Source organism: Rhopilema esculentum, chromosome 5, assembly GCF_057945365.1.
Source record: "Rhopilema esculentum isolate cy_ngs chromosome 5, ASM5794536v1, whole genome shotgun sequence".
Lineage (NCBI taxonomy): Eukaryota > Metazoa > Cnidaria > Scyphozoa > Rhizostomeae > Rhizostomatidae > Rhopilema > Rhopilema esculentum.
In genome coordinates, this window is record NC_142819.1 from 5,146,059 (window position 1) to 5,172,111 (window position 26,053).

The 26,053-nt window shown below is 34.7% G+C and overlaps 1 long non-coding RNA gene across 1 annotated transcript in view; it reads left to right on the plus strand.

Moving 5' to 3' along the window:
* The first annotated feature begins 589 nt into the window (after positions 1–589).
* The window catches only part of LOC135689969 (uncharacterized), a 32,932-nt gene continuing 7,468 nt past the window's right edge, over positions 590–26,053 (plus strand). The window contains exons 1-2 of the long non-coding RNA XR_010516569.2: positions 590–974; positions 7,364–7,484. This is a non-coding gene — a long non-coding RNA (uncharacterized LOC135689969). The remainder of the gene's footprint in view (positions 975–7,363; positions 7,485–26,053) is intronic.

Consider the following 26,053-nt stretch of genomic DNA (forward strand, 5'->3'; position numbering starts at 1 on the left):
ATTGCCACATTCAAAATGAAATCCTTTACGGTACTCGTCAAAATGAAGAGTTACACCCACTTAACAGGCTTTTAAGCTTTGACCATGACAATATTTACATATTTATTACACAGAAAACCATTGAACAATAGCAACGTACCTAAATACAAAATCCAGTTTTCATTTCATTCCTTTGAAGAAAAGGGCTCTTAAGTTCCGACCATGACAATATAGGGTAAAAAATCTACATTCGGCCATTGACCTTTCATTTTCCACGGTTCTAGTTTCGAATAGGGCTGAAAAATAATCTACCTAACAGAACAGATACAGCATTTGTTTAAAGGATCAATTTCAAAGATTTCACACTTTCGAATTCCAATTGTGATTTCCTCACATATTCATTACGTGTGCCGCAATTAATAACCTTCGCATCTTACAAACCGTAAATCCTCGAATTGCCCTCCTCGAAACCCCCCCCCCTCTCGAATAAGCCCAACCCTAGAACTACAAATTGTCAATAAGCTCCCTCCTCGAAAAAGCTCCCACTGCTACCGTAAATCCTCAAAATGGACCACTCAATTTGATAATTTTTGCCATTTGCTTTACCATCACAATAAATTCATACTTTTGGTGGTAATAAAGAAATTTCTACTAAAATAAACGAGGTCTTTTAATAATGTCTTTTTAATGTCTACAATAATTTTATAAGCCCCCCTTCGTATAAGCCCCACTCGATTAAGCCCCTATCCAAAAATATAAAAAAATAAGCCCCCAGAGGGCTAATACGAGAATTTACGGTACATATCTGATACCCTTTGGTTTCCTTTACGGAGGAGCCCTTGCCTTCCCATCATGCCCTATAAGGCCAATGCTGTTAGAAAAATGGCTTCCAAAATTTTTTCGTGGAATCGAGAACGAGAGAGATATCAAGTAGGGAATTATTTCGTGCACGAAAAGCTGTAAAGGCAAATGAAGATGGTCCAATACATCAAAAGGTACGTTTAGTAAAGAATAGGTATTATTTTATAAAGTATTTTGTGTTCATATCTAGGCCTAAATGTTTACTATTCAAATTATCCATCTTTACGATGCCAACCAAAGTTTCTAAAAATGAAACATTTTTGAAAGAGGAATATATCTTTTGATTAGAAACTTAATCGCGAAATAGTAGATTCCTCCATTTGGAGGGTCGCTCAGGGGTACAGGGAATATGCGATAAGTATTCAGAGAGCCGGGGAACTTATCCAAAATTAGAAAGGAAAGATCTGAGGGCCAAAGAACATTCATTCAGTAGTTTTTTATTACTGTTACATCCTCTTCTTAAAATGTTTGTTCGTATACCATTGCTAGAAAAGTGCATTTCCTTTTTACTTTTGCTTTTTATCAAAATGGGTGGAAAATTTTTGAAATTCACTGAAAGATAAGACCCCACAAGCCCGCAGCCAGGACCGTGGGGGTAGGGGTGTCAAACTTCCCAGTCCTGTTGCATGGAGACGTTTCAGTAACATTTCTTTTCAGATTTTTTGAGCGACAGACACCTTTCTAAGTCCTAAATAGATAATTAGAGACCTGAATAGAGAATTTTTCACCCTGTTTCAATCAAATTGTCATGGCAATCATATGAACAGGACAACAAACTTCATTAAAAATCGAAAGAAAAATTCTCGGGGTGGCAAAAACCTTCTCATCATCTACTCCTTTTTGCACTTACTCCTTTTCTTTCTATCTCTTGAATTTAAAATATCATTGCTCGTCATCTTTGTAACTTATTCTCTGACATTCGTTTTTTATTATACATTTTTTGTTATTTAAGAGCCTTTTTTCGTTGTGCCCCGTTTCTCGAGTTTTTTTATAAGATGGTTCAGTTTATAACCCTGCTATCATCCACTCCTTTTCCAATTAATCTTTTCCTTTCTATCTTTTCAATTTAAGATATCATTACTCGTCATCTTTGCAACTCATTCTCCAAAATTCGTTTTTTAATATACATTTTTTGTTATTTTAGAGCCTTTTTTCATTGCGCCCCGTTTCACGAGTTTTTTTATAAAATGGTTCAGTTTATAGCCCTCCTATCATCCACTCATTTTCCAATTTATCTTTTTTTCTAACTTTTGAATTTAAGATATCATTACTCGTCATCTTTGCAACTCTTTCTCTAAAATTCGTTGTTAAATATACATTTTTTGTTACTTTAGAGCCTTTTTTTGTTGTGCCCTTTTTCTCGAGTTTTTTTATACGATGGTTCATTTGATAACCGTTCCATCCTTCACTCAGTTTTGCACTTTCTCTTTTCCTTTCTATCTCTTGAATTTAAGTCATCGTTGGTCGCTATCTTTGCATTCTCTAAAATTCGTTGTTGTATATAAATTTGTTGCTATTTTAGTCTTTTATCGTTACGTCCTTTTCTCGAGTCTTTTTACTGGTAAACATATTAGTATCCAAGCGGTTAACATTCCACTCATAAATAGCTAGCATAATATAAGGTCGGTGTTGATACAGACAGACAAGAGAGCACTCTTTTCTTATTTTCAAATAATATATTATTCTATTCTATAGGATTTAGCAGGGCTGCCCTTTATATATGCTTAACATCCTTATAGACAAACAAATTTTTTGATCAGACAAAATTTAAATATAATGACTCATCAATTATTAACCTTTATAAATTGATTTCTTTCAGGCAATACGAGCAAATATATAAACAGTTATTTTACTAGAAGGCAACAGAAAAGGTCATGACGACTTGCAAAATTTCATAAAGCAAAACTTAGAAGTGCATTTTTTTAGTAACTACGATAAGGTATTTGAAGTAGCACTGAATTTTTCGGGAGTAATGCAAAGCAAGGCAACAGCTCGTGGAATTTATATATTTATTTCCAGCCATTTATTTCCGATTGAATACTATAAAACACTAAAGCTAGATACTTTACATTTTAATTTTAATCACAAAACCTGCCAATAACCTTCACCGAGTATTATTAGTATTAGCCTTTAGATAAATCCGTGGAGAAGTATGTAATTAATCAAGATAATTAGATTTGCAAGAAAATCAACGGAAAAAAAGCCCAGTGTTTTTAATTTATTGATAAGCAAAACGTAATATTTTCCAGATATTTTCCAGATCCGCGAAACCAGTTTTATTTTCAAGGCAGTGAAAGAAATTATTTTTATTCTTAGCTATTTTTCTGCCATTGGTCAACATCTTTTAGACAACCCAGATTGTTCAAAACTCTATAATGACGACATGTTTCGGATAATTGGCAGAGCCCGGTCGTCCTTCCATCTAGCAGTTTTGGAGTCAATCTACAAAAAAACGAAAAAACCGCCATTGTGTAGACAAAAGGAGTTCGTTTTCTCTCTTGGACTCCATTGGTAATTTTTCTTTAGGCTCGCTGCACTGATTGGTCAACTATACCGGTCTTGTGCTTGCGTTTTTCTGATTGGCCTATTTCGATCCACAACTGGGTATATATTTTCCACCATGTTCTTTCGGAACCTTATTCTGACGTTTTTGCTCTGAGGAGTGTCAGACGAAAAACCTTTTAGTATGTCGTAAAATGTTTGCTTTTTTTAAAGCCATTTTTAAATTCTGTACCGCAAAAAAAATTTTCATATTTTTCTTTCCTTTTTCCAATGCCAAAAATTCCAATTTTCGAAGTAAATTTTCCAAATACCAAGATGAATGCCCCTTCCAACCCCCCCCCCCCCCCGCGATAATGATTCCATCGTTCAAAGGGCTACTCTTCCATTTCTTTTTTCACTAGATCATTTTGCTTACAGGGAAACAGTGGATTGAGTTGGGGCTACTCCATAGAAAATAAAAACTACAATGATTAGAAAAGTGTGGATTATACACAGATTTTTATGGTCCTCGTAGTGATTTACAAGAATCACATCTGCCAATTAGTTGTTTGAAAACAGAGTAAATAGCTGAAATTCTCGAGAGTTCATTACTAGTTGTTGTTCCTCAGTCAAAACAACGTCACAGGAAATTTGTATCGTTAATTACTCTGTGATTAAGTTAATTCTATTTGGCTACTCCAGTACTTCAGTCAAGTTCTTTGACTGTCCAAATACCGAACAATTGCTTTTGTTGTCTTTTGGGTTGAGGAGGGTCGTATTTTCAATTTGGAATGAAATCTTGCTATGTAGAGAGTCCACAACTGCTTCTATCCTTCCTCAAACCAATAGGCCGATATTTCGCAACATTCCTACAAAAACAATAAAAAAGGGCCTGGTATGGATGTAGTTAGCATAATAACTTTGCTATGAATAATGTCCCGCAGGTAGCTTTTTTATCAAAAACGTAGATGGTATACAGTTAATCCGTACTTTATAAATGGATATTATTTGTATTAGCAAATGCAAGAAGAAAGACAAGAGTCTGACGTCGTCTTTGAGTGATTCAGTAGCATTTCAATGAGCATACTATGGCCAGGTCGAAAACGCGGAAAACGCGGAACACGCGGGAAAGTGAAATTTTGCTTAAAGCTTCTGAAATGGAAATACATAAACAAAGCAACAGGGCTCTTGCAATAATTAAGATATAAGACCTTATTTTTACAGGAATGAGAATTCCGCGTTTTCCGCGTTTTCGATTTTGAACGAGGGTGAAAATCGAAAAAGCAGAAAACGCGGAAACTTTTAATAACCAATTATATTTGCTAATTTGATGACAAGACTCGTGCATTGCGGAGCAGGGGGGTCTTGTGGGGGCACAAATCTTCCACCATTTTCTTTATCTTTATCATGTTATGTTAAACTGTTATGTTAATAAGCCCAAACCCCTATGAGGTAAAATTATAGAGGATTTGAAGAAACACACTTTACTTTAAACCAGAAGAAAGAGAGGGACAGGAGAAGGGAACAGCCTGGCAAGAGCATACATTAAATAACAAGAAGCCCTATCTGAAACACTTACTAACACTCTCTGTAACAACTTTCATCAAAGAAAACCTAACTACAACTTCACTATTATTTCCAAAGACATCAAAGCAGCAAGTTAAGGCTTAATATCATGACTTAACACCTGAATTTGAATAATACAGTTGAAAGAAAATAAGAACCCTTAATAACTTCAAATTCTATAACATCTCTCATGAAAAAAGCTCTGATAGAATTTCATTTGACCAGCATTTAATCTGCTCTGAAGGATTGCAGCTCAATGTAAGATGATTTCAAAAGTCATTATCTCATTTTTCTTTTTTAAGAATAAACACAACAGTTTTCTAATTATACTTTAGTACATGAAATTTTATTTGGATATGAATGTTAAAGTGAATCAGACTTTAAATGTAAAGGTCAATAACCATTACAAGAAATTTTGAGCAAAAAAACCAAAGGCATCAACAAAATGTTTTTAAACAAAGCACTGAAACTAATAAAAATCAACACCAGTTTGTGAAAGACTATATACTAAAATTTTGATAATCTTTATATTATATAAATTAATATAAATTTGTTCAATGTAGAGTCATAGATATTTGCATTCTGCTTTGACTTCTGTGGTGTTTTGTCTTGATAGAAAAACTTTGCAACCAAAAATCAGATATTTAATTATGATACAGCATTTTGCTAAGCAATATAATTTCTTACAAGGTTGTAATCTACCTTTCAAATCAAGTATTTTAAAAAGTATTTTAAATTATGTAGCAAACTAAAAGAGCTATCAATAAACAAGACTTTTTTGCAGTGTATCATATGTTGTTTCAACCAAAGTTGAATATAATTTACTTTAAATAAATGCCTTCTTGATGTTAGAAACAGCCCTCCTTGCACTGCTGCAAGAAATCAGATGCTTTGCAATTCATGCTTACCATTCTTCACTTTCTTCAAAAAGATTCTGCAATCTAAAGACACCAATATCATGTTTACTTTTCTATATTGTTTTGAATCTTGCTTGATTAATGCTCTCAATTTAGTCACTGTTTCTAAAAGAATGTTAATTTTTTTGTTTGAAGAACCTCCTTTTCTTTGTTGCCAGAATGATTTGATTGATTCATCTTTTAACTGAATATATTTTGCCAAAATGTTCGGTAATTTTCCTTTGTAGACTTAGCCTTAAAAAGATTTTGCTCTTTAAAGCATAGCAAAGATGGATATCGGATTATGTGTGATTAAAGCAGTGATTCATTATGTGAGCCTATGTCAGCAGTGATTCATGAGAGCATAATGGTCCAAGGAACTTTTTCAAGTTGAAACGACAATTATGACTTTATATTCACTCTTATTTTAGTTATGGTATTCATACAATTCAGAAAGCTTGGTCCTCAAAATGAATCCTCTCCCTTCATCATACACTCGCTGTTTCATACCTTTTTCCCTGCACCATTCAAGAATGGCTACGTTGCTGCCCTTTATTTTTAATGTTTATGGTTCATTCTACATTTAAATGTTCTTCTGAATCGATGTTCATCAAAAAGTTTTAATTTTTGGCAGTTCCCTATTCAGTTCGACATCAGATCAAGAGTAGACAGTCTTGAATTGCTTGCAAAAAATTTCTTCCTCTATTTTTTTAATAGATATCGAGGCCGAGATTGCCCTTAATCTAATTTCAATCATAAAATTTCTTTTCCCATAAGATACTGACATTAATATGTATGCATTAACCCACAAAATGAATACATTACAGAACTTTCAGTCCGTCTGCAGATTATCTATCAACTAATTCTTTACTTAATTTTTGGGTGTGGCCTCTGATAAAGGGCGTGTTTGTGTGGCTTTCTTATTTTGCCTCCCCCAGTTCTGATCTGCTTCATACGTAGCTTGATGTAGGACACAGCTGCATATTGTTTTGTGGGTTTTAAGGATATCACTTAAATATTGAGAGTTTAGGAAAAATTTAGGACAATATCCTCACTTGTTTAATTTCCTCCGAATTCTTCCAAACTAAAGCTGTAATGTGATGCCAATGATTAAATTCCAATGCAAAACATTATATATTACTTTTAATTACCATGACATTACCTTTACTAATGCTGCATTTGCGAGCATTTTGAAGATATCCTCTTAGCAACGATACTACCCTTTCATAAGAAAACCTCCTCTCTCAGCTCCTTCCAACCAATATCAATTTTTTGCCAACTTGGTTTTGAAAACAATTTTTTTTGCTTTCTAGAACTTTGAAAAAATGTTAACAATGTAAAAGCCATCTAGGGTGTCGATATTTTGATTTAAATGACTCTTTAATTTCAGACTTTCTTGATAACGTTCTCCAGAACTCTTTTATTCATAAACTGTTTGGTTTCTTTGGTCCTTCAGTTCTTCCTTTTAGCTCTGGACTTTGTTCTCTTGGACAAAAGTTCAGAAACTTTAATTTTCTTAAACTTAATTGAAATATTTTTTCAACTACTTCCAATGTTATTTTTCTTGGTTAAAATCCTAGGGCTCACAAAATCCTCTTCAAAGCTTCACCAATGTAGCCAGTTGATGCTATGAAGACCTAGAGACTGGATATGAATGGGATTTGGACTGAAACTCCGTAAAAAGGTTGATGGCTTTGGCAGGTATGTCGGTTGCCGTTCCTTCAAATTCCAAACTTACAAATTTAAATAGCGTGGATCCTTGTGCTTTTATTCTGAAGTGCAGACCTTATATTTTCTTAGGAAAATTTTTATTTTCAAATTAGCATTGTATTTCAAAATATATTTTTCCTTCTGAATTAAAATCAATTTATGACTTACTATACATTGCTTTGTTGAAAAGTCTCTTACTGCTCTTAGCTTTGTAAAAAAAGTCTCGAAAAACGTTTGTATTTCTGTGTCCTTCCGCATGAATTTTCAATTCTAACTTACTGCTGGTAGCTACGTTGCTGTAAGCAGCTTTGCTCTAGAGTTTCTCTAAAATCCTTCGTTGTTTCTATTTTGTTGCCTGTCAATTTTTATTGTAAAGTTGCTGTAAGGAGTTTTGCTTTAGAGTTTCTCTAAAATCCTTCGTTGTTTCTATTTTGTTGCCTGTCAATTTTTATTGTAAAGTTGCTGTAAGGAGTGTTGCTTTAGAGTTTCTCTAAAATCCTTCGTTGTTTCTATTTTCTGCCATGTCAATTTCTATTGCAAAGTTGCTGTAAAGAGTTTTGCTTTAGAGTTTCTCTAAAATCCTTCGTTGTTTCTATTTTCTTGCCTGTCAATTTTTATTGTAAAATTGCTGTAAGGAGTGTTGCTTTAGAGTTTCTCTAAAATCCTTCGTTGTTTCTATTTTGTTGCCTGTCAATTTTTATTGTAAAGTTGCTGTAGGGAGTTTTGCTTTAGAGATTCTCTAAAATCCTTCGCTGTTTTTATTTTCTTGCCTGTCAATTTTTATTGCAAAGTTGCTGTAAGGAGTGTTGCTTTAGAGTTTCTCTAAAATCCTTCGCTGTTTCTATTTTGTTGCCTGTCAATTTTTATTGTAAAGTTGCTGTAGGGAGTTTTGCTTTAGAGATTCTCTAAAATCCTTCGCTGTTTTTATTTTCTTGCCTGTCAATTTTTATTACAAAGTTGCTGCAGGGAACTTTGCTTTAGAGTTTCTCTAAAATCCTTTGTTGTTTTTATTTTCTGGCCTGTCAATTTTTATTGCTACGTTGCCGCAGGGAACTTTGCTTTAGAGTTTCTCTAAAATCCTTCGTTGTTTTTATTTTCTGGCCTGTCAATTTTTATTGCTACGTTGCCGCAGGGAACTTTGCTTTAGAGATTCTCTAAAATCCTTCGCTGTTTTTATTTTCTGGCCTGTCAATTTTTATTGCTACGTTGCCGCAGGGAACTTTGCTTAAGAGATTCTCTAAAATCCTTCGTTGTTTTTATTTTCTGGCCTGTCAATTTTTATTGCTACGTTGCCGCAGGGAACTTTGCTTTAGAGATTCTCTAAAATCCTTCGCTGTTTTTATTTTCTTGCCTGTCAATTTTTATTACAAAGTTGCTGCAGGGAACTTTGCTTTAGAGTTTCTCTAAAATCCTTCGTTGTTTTTATTTTCTGGCCTGTCAATTTTTATTGCTACGTTTCCGCAGGGAACTTTGCTTTAGAGTTTCTCTAAAATCCTTCGTTGTTTTTATTTTCTGGCCTGTCAATTTTTATTGCTACGTTGCTGCAGGGAACTTTGCTTTAGAGTTTCTCTAAAATCCTTCCTCGTTTTTTTTTTCTCGCTTGTAAATTTTTATTACTGCGTTGCTGCAGGGAGCTTTGCTTTAGAGTTTCTCTAAAATCCTTCCTCGTTTTTATTTTCTGGCTTGTCAATTTTTATTACTACGTTGCTGCAGGGAGCTTTGCTTTAGAGTTTCTCTAAAATCCTTCGTTGTTTTTATTTTCTGGCCTGTCAATTTTTGTTGCTACGTTGCTGCAGGGAACTTTGCTTTAGAGTTTCTCTAAAATCCTTCGTTGTTTTTATTTTCTGGCCTGTCAATTTTTATTGCTACGTTGCCGCAGGGAACTTTGCTTTAGAGTTTCTCTAAAATCCTTCGTTGTTTTTATTTTCTGGCCGGTCAATTTTTATTGCTACGTTGCTGCAGGGAACTTTGCTTTAGAGTTTCTCTAAAATCCTTCGTTGTTTTTATTTTCTGGCCTGTCAATTTTTATTGCTACGCTGCTGCAGGGAGCTTTGCTTTAGAGTTTCTCTAAAAATCTTTGTTGATAATATATTCTTACCTATCACTTTCATCGCTACATTGCTGTAAGGAGTGTTGCTTAAGAGTTTCTTTAAAAATCTTCCTTGATTTTATTTTTTTGCCTGTCAATTTTTATTGCAAAGTTGTTGTAAGGAGCTTTGCTTTAGAGTTTCTCTAAAAACCTTCATTGATTTTATTATTTTGCATTTTCAATTTTTATTACTATGTTGCTGCAGGGAGCTTTGCTTTAGAGTTTCTCTTAAAGCCTTCGTTGATTTTATTGCTTTGGTTTTTTAATTTTTATTTCTGCGTTGCTGTAGAAAACTTTGCTTTAGAGTTTCTCTAAAAATCTTCGTTGTTTTCATTTTCTGGCCTGTCAATTTTTATTGCTACGTTGCTGCAGGGAGCTTTGCTTTAGAGTTTCTCTAAAATCCTTCCTCGTTTTTATTTTCTCGCTTGTCAATTTTTATTACTGCGTTGCTGCAGGGAGCTTTGCTTTAGAGTTTCTCTAAAATCGTTCCTCGTTTTTATTTTCTGGCTTGTCAATTTTTATTACTACGTTGCTGCAGGGAGCTTTGCTTTAGAGTTTCTCTAAAATCCTTCGTTGTTTTTATTTTCTGGCCTGTCAATTTTTATTGCTACGTTGCTGCAGGGAGCTTTGCTTTAGAGTTTCTCTAAAATCCTTCCTCGTTTTTATTTCCTGGCTTGTCAATTTTTATTACTACGTTGCTGCAGGGAGCTTTGCTTTAGAGTTTCTCTAAAATCCTTAGTTGTTTTTATTTTCTGGCCTGTCAATTTTTTTTGCTACGTTGCTGCAGGGAGCTTTGCTTTAGAGTTTCTCTAAAATCCTTAGTTGTTTTTATTTTCTGGCCTGTCTATTTTTTTTGCTAGGTTGCTGCAGGGAGCTTTGCTTTAATGTTTCTCTAAAATCCTTCGTTGTTTCTATTTTGTTGCCTGTCAATTTTTATTGTAAAGTTGCTGTAAGGAGTTTTGCTTTAGAGATTCTCTAAAATCCTTCGCTGTTTTTAATTTCTTGCCTGTCAATTTTTATTGCAAAGTTGCTGTAAGGAGTGTTGCTTTAGAGTTTCTCTAAAATCCTTCGCTGTTTCTATTTTGTTGCCTGTCAATTTTTATTGTAAAGTTGCTGTAGGGAGTTTTGCTTTAGAGATTCTCTAAAATCCTTCCTCGTTTTTTTTTCTCGCTTGTAGATTTTTATTACTGCGTTGCTGCAGGGAGCTTTGCTTTAGAGTTTCTCTAAAATCCTTCCTCGTTTTTATTTTCTGGCTTGTCAATTTTTATTACTACGTTGCTGCAGGGAACTTTGCTTTAGAGTTTCTCTAAAATCCTTCGTTGTTTTTATTTTCTGGCCTGTCAATTTTTATTGCTACGTTGCTGCAGGGAACTTTGCTTTAGAGTTTCTCTAAAATCCTTCGTTGTTTTTATTTTCTGGCCTGTCAATTTTTTTTGCTACGTTGCTGCAGGGAGCTTTGCTTTAGAGTTTCTCTAAAATCCTTCCTCGTTTTTATTTTCTTGCTTTTCAATTTTTATTACTACGTTGCTGCAGGGAGCTTTGCTTTAGAGTTTCTCTAAAATCCTTCGTTGTTTCTATTTTGTTGCCTGTCAATTTTTATTGCAAAGTTGCTGTAAGGAGTGTTGCTTTAGAGTTTCTCTAAAATCCTTCGCTGTTTCTATTTTGTTGCCTGTCAATTTTTATTGTAAAGTTGCTGTAGGGAGTTTTGCTTTAGAGATTCTCTAAAATCCTTCGCTGTTTTTATTTTCTTGCCTGTCAATTTTTATTACAAAGTTGCTGCAGGGAGCTTTGCTTTAGAGTTTCTCTAAAATCCTTCCTCGTTTTTATTTTCTTGCTTTTCAATTTTTATTACTACGTTGCTGCAGGGAGCTTTGCTTTAGAGTTTCTCTAAAATCCTTCGTTGTTTCTATTTTGTTGCCTGTCAATTTTTATTGTAAAGTTGCTGTAGGGAGTTTTGCTTTAGAGATTCTCTAAAATCCTTCGCTGTTTTTATTTTCTTGCCTGTCAATTTTTATTGCAAAGTTGCTGTAAGGAGTGTTGCTTTAGAGTTTCTCTAAAATCCTTCGCTGTTTCTATTTTGTTGCCTGTCAATTTTTATTGTAAAGTTGCTGTAGGGAGTTTTGCTTTAGAGATTCTCTAAAATCCTTCGCTGTTTTTATTTTCTTGCCTGTCAATTTTTATTACAAAGTTGCTGCAGGGAACTTTGCTTTAGAGTTTCTCTAAAATCCTTTGTTGTTTTTATTTTCTGGCCTGTCAATTTTTATTGCTACGTTGCCGCAGGGAACTTTGCTTTAGAGTTTCTCTAAACTCCTTCGTTGTTTTTATTTTCTGGCCTGTCAATTTTTATTGCTACGTTGCTGCAGGGAACTTTGCTTAAGAGATTCTCTAAAATCCTTCGTTGTTTTTATTTTCTGGCCTGTCAATTTTTATTGCTACGTTGCCGCAGGGAACTTTGCTTTAGAGATTCTCTAAAATCCTTCGCTGTTTTTATTTTCTTGCCTGTCAATTTTTATTACAAAGTTGCTGCAGGGAACTTTGCTTTAGAGTTTCTCTAAAATCCTTCGTTGTTTTTATTTTCTGGCCTGTCAATTTTTATTGCTACGTTTCCGCAGGGAACTTTGCTTTAGAGATTCTCTAAAATCCTTCGCTGTTTTTATTTTCTTGCCTGTCAATTTTTATTACAAAGTTGCTGCAGGGAACTTTGCTTTAGAGTTTCTCTAAAATCCTTCGTTGTTTTTATTTTCTGGCCTGTCAATTTTTATTGCTACGTTTCCGCAGGGAACTTTGCTTTAGAATTTCTCTAAAATCCTTCGTTGTTTTTATTTTCTTGCCTGTCAATTTTTATTGCTACGTTGCTGCAGGGAACTTTGCTTTAGAGTTTCTCTAAAATCCTTCGTTGTTTTTATTTTCTGGCCTGTCAATTTTTATTGCTACGCTGCTGCAGGGAGCTTTGCTTTAGAGTTTCTCTAAAAATCTTTGTTCATAATATATTCTTACCTATCACTTTCTTCGCTACATTGCTGTAAGGAGTGTTGCTTAAGAGTTTCTTTAAAAATCTTCCTTGATTTTATTTTTTTGCATTTTCAATTTTTATTACTACGTTGCTGCAGGGAGCTTTGCTTAAGAGATTCTCTAAAAACCTTCATTGATTTTATTATTTTGCATTTTCAATTTTTATTACTACGTTGCTGCAGGGAGCTTTGCTTTAGAGTTTCTCTTAAAGCCTTCGTTGATTTTATTGCTTTGGTTTTTCAATTTTTATTGCTGCGTTGCTGTAGAAAACTTTGCTTTAGAGTTTCTCTAAAATCCTTCGCTGTTTTTATTTTCTTGCCTGTCAATTTTTATTACTGCGTTGCTGCAGGGAACTTTGCTTTAGAGTTTCTCTACAATCCTTCGTTGTTTTTATTTTCTTGCCTGTCAATTTTTATTACAAAGTTGCTGCAGGGAACTTTGCTTTAGAGTTTCTCTAAAATCCTTCGTTGTTTTTATTTTCTGGCCTGTCAATTTTTATTGCTACGTTGCTGCAGGGAACTTTGCTTAAGAGATTCTCTAAAATCCTTCGTTGTTTTTATTTTCTGGCCTGTCAATTTTTATTGCTACGTTGCTGCAGGGAGCTTTGCTTTAGAGTTTCTCTAAAATCCTTCCTCGTTTTTTTTTCTCGCTTGTAAATTTTTATTACTGCGTTGCTGCAGGGAGCTTTGCTTTAGAGTTTCTCTAAAATCCTTCCTCGTTTTTATTTTCTGGCTTGTCAATTTTTATTTCTACGTTGCTGCAGGGAGCTTTGCTTTAGAGTTTCTCTAAAATCCTTCGTTGTTTTTATTTTCTGGCCTGTCAATTTTTATTGCTACGTTGCTGCAGGGAACTTTGCTTTAGAGTTTCTCTAAAATCCTTCTTTGTTTTTATTTTCTGGCCTGTCAATTTTTATTGCTACGTTGCCGCAGGGAACTTTGCTTTAGAGTTTCTCTAAAATCCTTCGTTGTTTTTATTTTCTGGCCGGTCAATTTTTATTGCTACGTTGCTGCAGGGAACTTTGCTTTAGAGTTTCTCTAAAATCCTTCGTTGTTTTTATTTTCTGGCCTGTCAATTTTTATTGCTACGCTGCTGCAGGGAGCTTTGCTTTAGAGTTTCTCTAAAAATCTTTGTTGATAATATATTCTTACCTATCACTTTCATCGCTACATTGCTGTAAGGAGTGTTGCTTAAGAGTTTCTTTAAAAATCTTCCTTGATTTTATTTTTTTGCCTGTCAATTTTCATTGCAAAGTTGTTGTAAGGAGCTTTGCTTTAGAGTTTCTCTAAAAACCTTCATTGATTTTATTATTTTGCATTTTCAATTTTTATTACAACGTTGCTGCAGGGAGCTTTGCTTTAGAGTTTCTCTTAAAGCCTTCGTTGATTTTATTGCTTTGGTTTTTCAATTTTTATTTCTGCGTTGCTGTAGAAAACTTTGCTTTAGAGTTTCTCTAAAAATCTTCATTGTTTTCATTTTCTGGCCTGTCAATTTTTATTGCTACGTTGCTGCAGGGAGCTTTGCTTTAGAGTTTCTCTAAAATCCTTCCTCGTTTTTATTTTCTCGCTTGTCAATTTTTATTACTGCGTTGCTGCAGGGAGCTTTGCTTTAGAGTTTCTCTAAAATCGTTCCTCGTTTTTATTTTCTGGCTTGTCAATTTTTATTACTACGTTGCTGCAGGGAGCTTTGCTTTAGAGTTTCTCTAAAAATCTTCGTTGTTTTCATTTTCTGGCCTGTCAATTTTTATTGCTACGTTGCTGCAGGGAGCTTTGCTTTAGAGTTTCTCTAAAATCCTTCCTCGTTTTTATTTTCTCGCTTGTCAATTTTTATTACTGCGTTGCTGCAGGGAGCTTTGCTTTAGAGTTTCTCTAAAATCGTTCCTCGTTTTTATTTTCTGGCTTGTCAATTTTTATTACTACGTTGCTGCAGGGAGCTTTGCTTTAGAGTTTCTCTAAAATCCTTCGTTGTTTTTATTTTCTGGCCTGTCAATTTTTATTGCTACGTTGCTGCAGGGAGCTTTGCTTTAGAGTTTCTCTAAAATCCTTCCTCGTTTTTATTTCCTGGCTTGTCAATTTTTATTACTACGTTGCTGCAGGGAGCTTTGCTTTAGAGTTTCTCTAAAATCCTTAGTTGTTTTTATTTTCTGGCCTGTCAATTTTTTTTGCTACGTTGCTGCAGGGAGCTTTGCTTTAGAGTTTCTCTAAAATCCTTAGTTGTTTTTATTTTCTGGCCTGTCTATTTTTTTTGCTAGGTTGCTGCAGGGAGCTTTGCTTTAATGTTTCTCTAAAATCCTTCGTTGTTTCTATTTTGTTGCCTGTCAATTTTTATTGTAAAGTTGCTGTAAGGAGTTTTGCTTTAGAGATTCTCTAAAATCCTTCGCTGTTTTTAATTTCTTGCCTGTCAATTTTTATTGCAAAGTTGCTGTAAGGAGTGTTGCTTTAGAGTTTCTCTAAAATCCTTCGCTGTTTCTATTTTGTTGCCTGTCAATTTTTATTGTAAAGTTGCTGTAGGGAGTTTTGCTTTAGAGATTCTCTAAAATCCTTCCTCGTTTTTTTTTCTCGCTTGTAGATTTTTATTACTGCGTTGCTGCAGGGAGCTTTGCTTTAGAGTTTCTCTAAAATCCTTCCTCGTTTTTATTTTCTGGCTTGTCAATTTTTATTACTACGTTGCTGCAGGGAACTTTGCTTTAGAGTTTCTCTAAAATCCTTCGTTGTTTTTATTTTCTGGCCTGTCAATTTTTATTGCTACGTTGCTGCAGGGAACTTTGCTTTAGAGTTTCTCTAAAATCCTTCGTTGTTTTTATTTTCTGGCCTGTCAATTTTTTTTGCTACGTTGCTGCAGGGAGCTTTGCTTTAGAGTTTCTCTAAAATCCTTCCTCGTTTTTATTTTCTTGCTTTTCAATTTTTATTACTACGTTGCTGCAGGGAGCTTTGCTTTAGAGTTTCTCTAAAATCCTTCGTTGTTTCTATTTTGTTGCCTGTCAATTTTTATTGCAAAGTTGCTGTAAGGAGTGTTGCTTTAGAGTTTCTCTAAAATCCTTCGCTGTTTCTATTTTGTTGCCTGTCAATTTTTATTGTAAAGTTGCTGTAGGGAGTTTTGCTTTAGAGATTCTCTAAAATCCTTCGCTGTTTTTATTTTCTTGCCTGTCAATTTTTATTACAAAGTTGCTGCAGGGAGCTTTGCTTTAGAGTTTCTCTAAAATCCTTCCTCGTTTTTATTTTCTTGCTTTTCAATTTTTATTACTACGTTGCTGCAGGGAGCTTTGCTTTAGAGTTTCTCTAAAATCCTTCGTTGTTTCTATTTTGTTGCCTGTCAATTTTTATTGTAAAGTTGCTGTAGGGAGTTTTGCTTTAGAGATTCTCTAAAATCCTTCGCTGTTTTTATTTTCTTGCCTGTCAATTTTTATTGCAAAGTTGCTGTAAGGAGTGTTGCTTTAGAGTTTCTCTAAAATCCTTCGCTGTTTCTATTTTGTTGCCTGTCAATTTTTATTGTAAAGTTGCTGTAGGGAGTTTTGCTTTAGAGATTCTCTAAAATCCTTCGCTGTTTTTATTTTCTTGCCTGTCAATTTTTATTACAAAGTTGCTGCAGGGAACTTTGCTTTAGAGTTTCTCTAAAATCCTTTGTTGTTTTTATTTTCTGGCCTGTCAATTTTTATTGCTACGTTGCCGCAGGGAACTTTGCTTTAGAGTTTCTCTAAACTCCTTCGTTGTTTTTATTTTCTGGCCTGTCAATTTTTATTGCTACGTTGCTGCAGGGAACTTTGCTTAAGAGATTCTCTAAAATCCTTCGTTGTTTTTATTTTCTGGCCTGTCAATTTTTATTGCTACGTTGCCGCAGGGAACTTTGCTTTAGAGATTCTCTAAAATCCTTCGCTGTTTTTATTTTCTTGCCTGTCAATTTTTATTACAAAGTTGCTGCAGGGAACTTTGCTTTAGAGTTTCTCTAAAATCCTTCGTTGTTTTTATTTTCTGGCCTGTCAATTTTTATTGCTACGTTTCCGCAGGGAACTTTGCTTTAGAGATTCTCTAAAATCCTTCGCTGTTTTTATTTTCTTGCCTGTCAATTTTTATTACAAAGTTGCTGCAGGGAACTTTGCTTTAGAGTTTCTCTAAAATCCTTCGTTGTTTTTATTTTCTGGCCTGTCAATTTTTATTGCTACGTTTCCGCAGGGAACTTTGCTTTAGAATTTCTCTAAAATCCTTCGTTGTTTTTATTTTCTTGCCTGTCAATTTTTATTGCTACGTTGCTGCAGGGAACTTTGCTTTAGAGTTTCTCTAAAATCCTTCGTTGTTTTTATTTTCTGGCCTGTCAATTTTTATTGCTACGCTGCTGCAGGGAGCTTTGCTTTAGAGTTTCTCTAAAAATCTTTGTTCATAATATATTCTTACCTATCACTTTCTTCGCTACATTGCTGTAAGGAGTGTTGCTTAAGAGTTTCTTTAAAAATCTTCCTTGATTTTATTTTTTTGCATTTTCAATTTTTATTACTACGTTGCTGCAGGGAGCTTTGCTTAAGAGATTCTCTAAAAACCTTCATTGATTTTATTATTTTGCATTTTCAATTTTTATTACTACGTTGCTGCAGGGAGCTTTGCTTTAGAGTTTCTCTTAAAGCCTTCGTTGATTTTATTGCTTTGGTTTTTCAATTTTTATTGCTGCGTTGCTGTAGAAAACTTTGCTTTAGAGTTTCTCTAAAATCCTTCGCTGTTTTTATTTTCTTGCCTGTCAATTTTTATTACTGCGTTGCTGCAGGGAACTTTGCTTTAGAGTTTCTCTACAATCCTTCGTTGTTTTTATTTTCTTGCCTGTCAATTTTTATTACAAAGTTGCTGCAGGGAACTTTGCTTTAGAGTTTCTCTAAAATCCTTCGTTGTTTTTATTTTCTGGCCTGTCAATTTTTATTGCTACGTTGCTGCAGGGAACTTTGCTTAAGAGATTCTCTAAAATCCTTCGTTGTTTTTATTTTCTGGCCTGTCAATTTTTATTGCTACGTTGCTGCAGGGAGCTTTGCTTTAGAGTTTCTCTAAAATCCTTCCTCGTTTTTTTTTCTCGCTTGTAAATTTTTATTACTGCGTTGCTGCAGGGAGCTTTGCTTTAGAGTTTCTCTAAAATCCTTCCTCGTTTTTATTTTCTGGCTTGTCAATTTTTATTTCTACGTTGCTGCAGGGAGCTTTGCTTTAGAGTTTCTCTAAAATCCTTCGTTGTTTTTATTTTCTGGCCTGTCAATTTTTATTGCTACGTTGCTGCAGGGAACTTTGCTTTAGAGTTTCTCTAAAATCCTTCTTTGTTTTTATTTTCTGGCCTGTCAATTTTTATTGCTACGTTGCCGCAGGGAACTTTGCTTTAGAGTTTCTCTAAAATCCTTCGTTGTTTTTATTTTCTGGCCGGTCAATTTTTATTGCTACGTTGCTGCAGGGAACTTTGCTTTAGAGTTTCTCTAAAATCCTTCGTTGTTTTTATTTTCTGGCCTGTCAATTTTTATTGCTACGCTGCTGCAGGGAGCTTTGCTTTAGAGTTTCTCTAAAAATCTTTGTTGATAATATATTCTTACCTATCACTTTCATCGCTACATTGCTGTAAGGAGTGTTGCTTAAGAGTTTCTTTAAAAATCTTCCTTGATTTTATTTTTTTGCCTGTCAATTTTCATTGCAAAGTTGTTGTAAGGAGCTTTGCTTTAGAGTTTCTCTAAAAACCTTCATTGATTTTATTATTTTGCATTTTCAATTTTTATTACAACGTTGCTGCAGGGAGCTTTGCTTTAGAGTTTCTCTTAAAGCCTTCGTTGATTTTATTGCTTTGGTTTTTCAATTTTTATTTCTGCGTTGCTGTAGAAAACTTTGCTTTAGAGTTTCTCTAAAAATCTTCATTGTTTTCATTTTCTGGCCTGTCAATTTTTATTGCTACGTTGCTGCAGGGAGCTTTGCTTTAGAGTTTCTCTAAAATCCTTCCTCGTTTTTATTTTCTCGCTTGTCAATTTTTATTACTGCGTTGCTGCAGGGAGCTTTGCTTTAGAGTTTCTCTAAAATCGTTCCTCGTTTTTATTTTCTGGCTTGTCAATTTTTATTACTACGTTGCTGCAGGGAGCTTTGCTTTAGAGTTTCTCTAAAATCCTTCGTTGTTTTTATTTTCTGGCCTGTCAATTTTTATCGCTACGTTGCTGCAGGGAGCTTTGCTTTAGAGTTTCTCTAAAATCCTTCCTCGTTTTTATTTCCTGGCTTGTCAATTTTTATTACTACGTTGCTGCAGGGAGCTTTGCTTTAGAGTTTCTCTAAAATCCTTCCTCGTTTTTATTTTTTGGCCTGTCAATTTTTATTGCTACGTTGCTGCAGGGAGCTTTGCTTTAGAGTTTCTCTAAAATCCTTCCTCGTTTTTATTTTCTGGCCTGTCAATTTTTATTGCTACGTTGCTGCAGGGAGCTTTGCTTTAGAGTTTCTCTAAAATCCTTCCTCGTTTTTATTTTCTGGCTCGTCAATTTTTATTACTACGTTGCTGCAGGGAGCTTTGCTTTAGAGTTTCTCTAAAATCCTTAGTTGTTTTTATTTTCTGGCCTGTCAATTTTTTTTGCTACGTTGCTGCAGGGAGCTTTGCTTTAGAGTTTCTCTAAAATCCTTCCTCGTTTTTATTTTCTGGCTCGTCAATTTTTATTACTACGTTGCTGCAGGGAGCTTTGCTTTAGAGTTTCTCTAAAATCCTTAGTTGTTTTTATTTTCTGGCCTGTCAATTTTTTTTGCTACGTTGCTGCAGGGAGCTTTGCTTTAGAGTTTCTCTAAAATCCTTCCTCGTTTTTATTTTCTGGCTCGTCAATTTTTATTACTACGTTGCTGCAGGGAGCTTTGCTTTAGAGTTTCTCTAAAATCCTTAGTTGTTTTTATTTTCTGGCCTGTCAATTTTTATTGCTACGTTGCTGCAGGGAGCTTTGCTTTAGAGTTTCTCTAAAATCCTTAGTTGTTTTTATTTTCTGGCTTGTCAATTTTTTTTGCTACGTTGCTGCAGGGAGCTTTGCTTTAGAGTTTCTCTAAAATCCTTCCTCGTTTTTATTTTCTGGCTCGTCAATTTTTATTACTACGTTGCTGCAGGGAGCTTTGCTTTAGAGTTTCTCTAAAATCCTTCTTCGTTTTTATTTTCTTGCTTTTCAATTTTTTTTGCTACGTTGCTGCAGGGAGCTTTGCTTTAGAGTTTCTCTAAAATCCTTAGTTGTTTTTATTTTCTGGCCTGTCAATTTTTTTTGCTACGTTGCTGCAGGGAGCTTTGCTTTAGAGTTTCTCTAAAATCCTTCTTCGTTTTTTTTTTCTTGCTTTTCAATTTTTTTGCTACGTTGCTGCAGGGAGCTTTGCTTTAGAGTTTCTCTAAAATCCTTCTTCGTTTTTTTTTCTTGCTTTTCAATTTTTTTGCTACGTTGCTGCAGGGAGCTTTGCTTTAGAGTTTCTCTAAAATCCTTCTTCGTTTTTATTTTCTTGCTTTTCAATTTTTTTTGCTACGTTGCTGCAGGGAGCTTTGCTTTAGAGTTTCTCTAAAATCCTTCTTCGTTTTTTTTTTCTTGCTTTTCAATTTTTTTTGCTACGTTGCTGCAGGGAGCTTTGCTTTAGAGTTTCTCTAAAATCCTTCTTCGTTTTTATTTTCTTGCTTTTCAATTTTTATTACTACGTTGCTGCAGGGAGCTTTGCTTTAGAGTTTCTCTAAAATCCTTAGTTGTTTTTATTTTCTGGCTTGTCAATTTTTTTTGCTACGTTGCTGCAGGGAGCTTTGCTTTAGAGTTTCTCTAAAATCCTTCTTCGTTTTTATTTTCTTGCTTTTCAATTTTTTTTGCTACGTTGCTGCAGGGAGCTTTCCTTTAGAGTTTCTCTAAAATCCTTCTTCGTTTTTTTTTTCTTGCTTTTCAATTTTTTTTGCTACGTTGCTGCAGGGAGCTTTGCTTTAGAGTTTCTCTAAAATCCTTCTTCGTTTTTATTTTCTTGCTTTTCAATTTTTTTTGCTACGTTGCTGCAGGGAGCTTTGCTTTAGAGTTTCTCTAAAATCCTTCTTCGTTTTTTTTTTCTTGCTTTTCAATTTTTTTTGCTACGTTGCTGCAGGGATCTTTGCTTTAGAGTTTCTCTAAAATCCTTCTTCGTTTTTATTTTCTTGCTTTTCAATTTTTATTACTACGTTGCTGCAGGGAGCTTTGCTTTAGAGTTTCTCTAAAATCCTTAGTTGTTTTTATTTTCTGGCCTGTCAATTTTTTTTGGTACGTTGCTGCAGGGAGCTTTGCTTTAGAGTTTCTCTAAAATCCTTCTTCGTTTTTATTTTCTGGCCTGTCAATTTTTTTTGCTACGTTGCTGCAGGGAGCTTTGCTTTAGAGTTTCTCTAAAATCCTTCTTCGTTTTTATTTTCTGGCCTGTCAATTTTTTTTGCTACGTTGCTGCAGGGAGCTTTGCTTTAGAGTTTCTCTAAAATCCTTCTTCGTTTTTATTTTCTGGCCTGTCAATTTTTTTTGCTACGTTGCTGCAGGGAGCTTTGCTTTAGAGTTTCTCTAAAATCCTTCTTCGTTTTTATTTTCTGGCCTGTCAATTTTTATTACTACGTTGCTGCAGGGAGCTTTGCTTTAGAGTTTCTCTAAAATCCTTAGTTGTTTTTATTTTCTGGCCTGTCAATTTTTTTTGCTACGTTCCTGCAGGGAGCTTTGCTTTAGAGTTTCTCTAAAATCCTTCTTCGTTTTTATTTTCTGGCCTGTCAATTTTTTTTGCTACGTTGCTGCAGGGAGCTTTGCTTTAGAGTTTCTCTAAAATCCTTCGTTCTTTTTATTTTCTGGCTTGTCAATTTTTATTACTACGTTGCTGCAGGGAGCTTTGCTTTAGAGTTTCTATAAAATCCTTTGCTGTTTCTATTTTGTTGCCTGTCAATTTTTATTGTAAAGTTGCTGTAGGGAGTTTTGCTTTAGAGATTCTCTAAAATCCTTCGCTGTTTTTATTTTGTTGCCTGTCAATTTTTTTTGCTACGTTGCTGCAGGGAGCTTTGCTTTAGAGTTTCTCTAAAATCCATCGTTCTTTTTATTTTCTGGCTTGTCAATTTTTTTTGCTACGTTGCTGCAGGGAGCTTTGCTTTAGAGTTTCTCTAAAATCCTTCTTCGTTTTTATTTTCTTGCTTTTCAATTTTTATTACTACGTTGCTGCAGGGAGCTTTGCTTTAGAGTTTCTCTAAAATCCTTAGTTGTTTTTATTTTCTGGCCTGTCAATTTTTTTTGCTACGTTGCTGCAGGGAGCTTTGCTTTAGAGTTTCTCTAAAATCCTTCTTCGTTTTTATTTTCTGGCCTGTCAATTTTTTTTGCTACGTTGCTGCAGGGAGCTTTGCTTTAGAGTTTCTCTAAAATCCTTCGTTCTTTTTATTTTCTGGCTTGTCAATTTTTATTACTACGTTGCTGCAGGGAGCTTTGCTTTAGAGTTTCTCTAAAATCCTTCGTTCTTTTTATTTTCTGGCCTGTCAATTTTTTTTGCTACGTTGATGCAGGGAGCTTTGCTTTAGAGTTTCTCTAAAATCCTTCGTTCTTTTTATTTTCTGGCTTGTCAATTTTTTTTGCTACGTTGCTGCAGGGAGCTTTGCTTTAGAGTTTCTCTAAAATCCTTAGTTGTTTTTATTTTCTGGCCTGTCAATTTTTTTTGCTACGTTGCTGCAGGGAGCTTTGCTTTAGAGTTTCTCTAAAATCCTTCTTCGTTTTTATTTTCTTGCTTTTCAATTTTTATTACTACGTTGCTGCAGGGAGCTTTGCTTTAGAGTTTCTCTAAAATCCTTAGTTGTTTTTATTTTCTGGCTCTTCAATTTTTATTACTACGTTGCTGCAGGGAGCTTTGCTTTAGAGTTTCTCTAAAATCCTTAGTTCTTTTTATTTTCTGGCCTGTCAATTTTTATTACTACGTTGCTGCAGGGAGCTTTGCTTTAGAGTTTCTCTAAAATCCTTCGTTGTTTTTATTTTCTGGCCTGTCAATTTTTATTGCTACGTTGCTGCAGGGAGCTTTGCTTTAGAGTTTCTCTAAAATCCTTCGTTGTTTTTATTTTCTAGCCTGTCAATTTTTATTGCTACGTTGCTGCAGGGAGCTTTGCTTTAGAGTTTCTCTAAAATCCTTCGTTGTTTTTATTTTCTGGCCTGTCAATTTTTATTGCTACGTTGCTGCAGGGAACTTTGCTTTAGAGTTTCTCTAAAATCCTTCGTTGTTTTTATTTTCTGGCCTGTCAATTTTTATTGCTACGTTGCTGCAGGGAGCTTTGCTTTAGAGTTTCTCTAAAATCCTTCGTTGTTTTTATTTTCTGGCCTGTCAATTTTTATTGCTACGTTGCTGCAGGGAGCTTTGCTTTAGAGTTTCTCTAAAATCCTTCGTTGTTTTTATTTTCTGGCCTGTCAATTTTTATTGCTACGTTGCTGCAGGGAGCTTTGCTTTAGAGTTTCTCTAAAATCCTTCCTCGTTTTTATTTTCTGGCTCGTCAATTTTTATTACTACGTTGCTGCAGGGAGCTTTGCTTTAGAGTTTCTCTAAAATCCTTCCTTATTTTTATTTTCTGGCCTGTCAATTTTTATTGCTACGTTGCTGCAGGGAGCTTTGCTTTAGAGTTTCTCTAAAATCCTTCGTTGTTTTTATTTTCTGGCCTGTCAATTTTTATTACTACGTTGCTGCAGGGAGCTTTGCTTTAGAGTTTCTCTAAAATCCTTCGTTGTTTTTATTTTCTGGCCTGTCAATTTTTATTACTACGTTGCTGCAGGGAGCTTTGCTTTAGAGTTTCTCTAAAATCCTTCCTCGTTTTTATTTTCTGGCCTGTCAATTTTTATTGCTACGTTGCTGCAGGGAGCTTTGCTTTAGAGTTTCTCTAAAATCCTTCGTTGTTTTTATTTTCTGGCTTGTCAATTTTTATTACTACGTTGCTGCAGGGAGCTTTGCTTTAGAGTTTCTCTAAAATCCTTCGTTGTTTTTATTTTCTGGCCTGTCAATTTTTATTACTACGTTGCTGCAGGGAGCTTTGCTTTAGAGTTTCTCTAAAATCCTTCCTCGTTTTTATTTTCTGGCTTGTCAATTTTTATTACTACGTTGCTGCAGGGAGCTTTGCTTTAGAGTTTCTCTAAAATCCTTCCTCGTTTTTATTTTCTGGCTTGTCAATTTTTATTACTACGTTGCTGCAGGGAGCTTTGCTTTAGAGTTTCTCTAAAATCCTTCCTCGTTTTTATTTTCTGGCTTGTCAATTTTTATTACTACGTTGCTGCAGGGAGCTTTGCTTTAGAGTTTCTCTAAAATCCTTCCTCGTTTTTATTTTCTGGCTTGTCAATTTTTATTACTACGTTGCTGCAGGGAGCTTTGCTTTAGAGTTTCTCTAAAATCCTTCCTTATTTTTATTTTCTGGCCTGTCAATTTTTATTACTACGTTGCTGCAGGGAGCTTTGCTTTAGAGTTTCTCTAAAATCCTTCCTCGTTTTTATTTTCTGGCTTGTCAATTTTTATTACTACGTTGCTGCAGGGAGCTTTGCTTTAGAGTTTCTCTAAAATCCTTCCTCGTTTTTATTTTCTGGCTTGTCAATTTTTATTACTACGTTGCTGCAGGGAGCTTTGCTTTAGAGTTTCTCTAAAATCCTTAGTTGTTTTTATTTTCTGGCCTGTCAATTTTTTTTGCTACGTTGCTGCAGGGAGCTTTGCTTTAGAGTTTCTCTAAAATCCTTCTTCGTTTTTATTTTCTTGCTTTTCAATTTTTATTACTACGTTGCTGCAGGGAGCTTTGCTTTAGAGTTTCTCTAAAATCCTTAGTTGTTTTTATTTTCTGGCTTGTCAATTTTTTTTGCTACGTTGCTGCAGGGAGCTTTGCTTTAGAGTTTCTCTAAAATCCTTCTTCGTTTTTATTTTCTTGCTTTTCAATTTTTTTTGCTACGTTGCTGCAGGGAGCTTTCCTTTAGAGTTTCTCTAAAATCCTTCTTCGTTTTTTTTTTCTTGCTTTTCAATTTTTTTTGCTACGTTGCTGCAGGGAGCTTTGCTTTAGAGTTTCTCTAAAATCCTTCTTCGTTTTTATTTTCTTGCTTTTCAATTTTTTTTGCTACGTTGCTGCAGGGAGCTTTGCTTTAGAGTTTCTCTAAAATCCTTCTTCGTTTTTTTTTTCTTGCTTTTCAATTTTTTTTGCTACGTTGCTGCAGGGAGCTTTGCTTTAGAGTTTCTCTAAAATCCTTCTTCGTTTTTATTTTCTTGCTTTTCAATTTTTATTACTACGTTGCTGCAGGGAGCTTTGCTTTAGAGTTTCTCTAAAATCCTTAGTTGTTTTTATTTTCTGGCCTCTCAATTTTTTTTGCTACGTTGCTGCAGGGAGCTTTGCTTTAGAGTTTCTCTAAAATCCTTCTTCGTTTTTATTTTCTGGCCTGTCAATTTTTTTTGCTACGTTGCTGCAGGGAGCTTTGCTTTAGAGTTTCTCTAAAATCCTTCTTCGTTTTTATTTTCTGGCCTGTCAATTTTTTTTGCTACGTTGCTGCAGGGAGCTTTGCTTTAGAGTTTCTCTAAAATCCTTAGTTGTTTTTATTTTCTGGCCTGTCAATTTTTTTTGCTACGTTGCTGCAGGGAGCTTTGCTTTAGAGTTTCTCTAAAATCCTTCTTCGTTTTTATTTTCTGGCCTGTCAATTTTTTTTGCTACGTTGCTGCAGGGAGCTTTGCTTTAGAGTTTCTCTAAAATCCTTCGTTCTTTTTATTTTCTGGCTTGTCAATTTTTATTACTACGTTGCTGCAGGGAGCTTTGCTTTAGAGTTTCTATAAAATCCTTTGCTGTTTCTATTTTGTTGCCTGTCAATTTTTATTGTAAAGTTGCTGTAGGGAGTTTTGCTTTAGAGATTCTCTAAAATCCTTCGCTGTTTTTATTTTGTTGCCTGTCAATTTTTTTTGCTACGTTGCTGCAGGGAGCTTTGCTTTAGAGTTTCTCTAAAATCCTTCGTTCTTTTTATTTTCTGGCTTGTCAATTTTTTTTGCTACGTTGCTGCAGGGAGCTTTGCTTTAGAGTTTCTCTAAAATCCTTCTTCGTTTTTATTTTCTTGCTTTTCAATTTTTATTACTACGTTGCTGCAGGGAGCTTTGCTTTAGAGTTTCTCTAAAATCCTTAGTTCTTTTTATTTTCTGGCCTGTCAATTTTTATTACTACGTTGCTGCAGGGAGCTTTGCTTTAGAGTTTCTCTAAAATCCTTCGTTGTTTTTATTTTCTGGCCTGTCAATTTTTATTGCTACGTTGCTGCAGGGAGCTTTGCTTTAGAGTTTCTCTAAAATCCTTCGTTGTTTTTATTTTCTAGCCTGTCAATTTTTATTGCTACGTTGCTGCAGGGAGCTTTGCTTTAGAGTTTCTCTAAAATCCTTCGTTGTTTTTATTTTCTGGCCTGTCAATTTTTATTGCTACGTTGCTGCAGGGAACTTTGCTTTAGAGTTTCTCTAAAATCCTTCGTTGTTTTTATTTTCTGGCCTGTCAATTTTTATTGCTACGTTGCTGC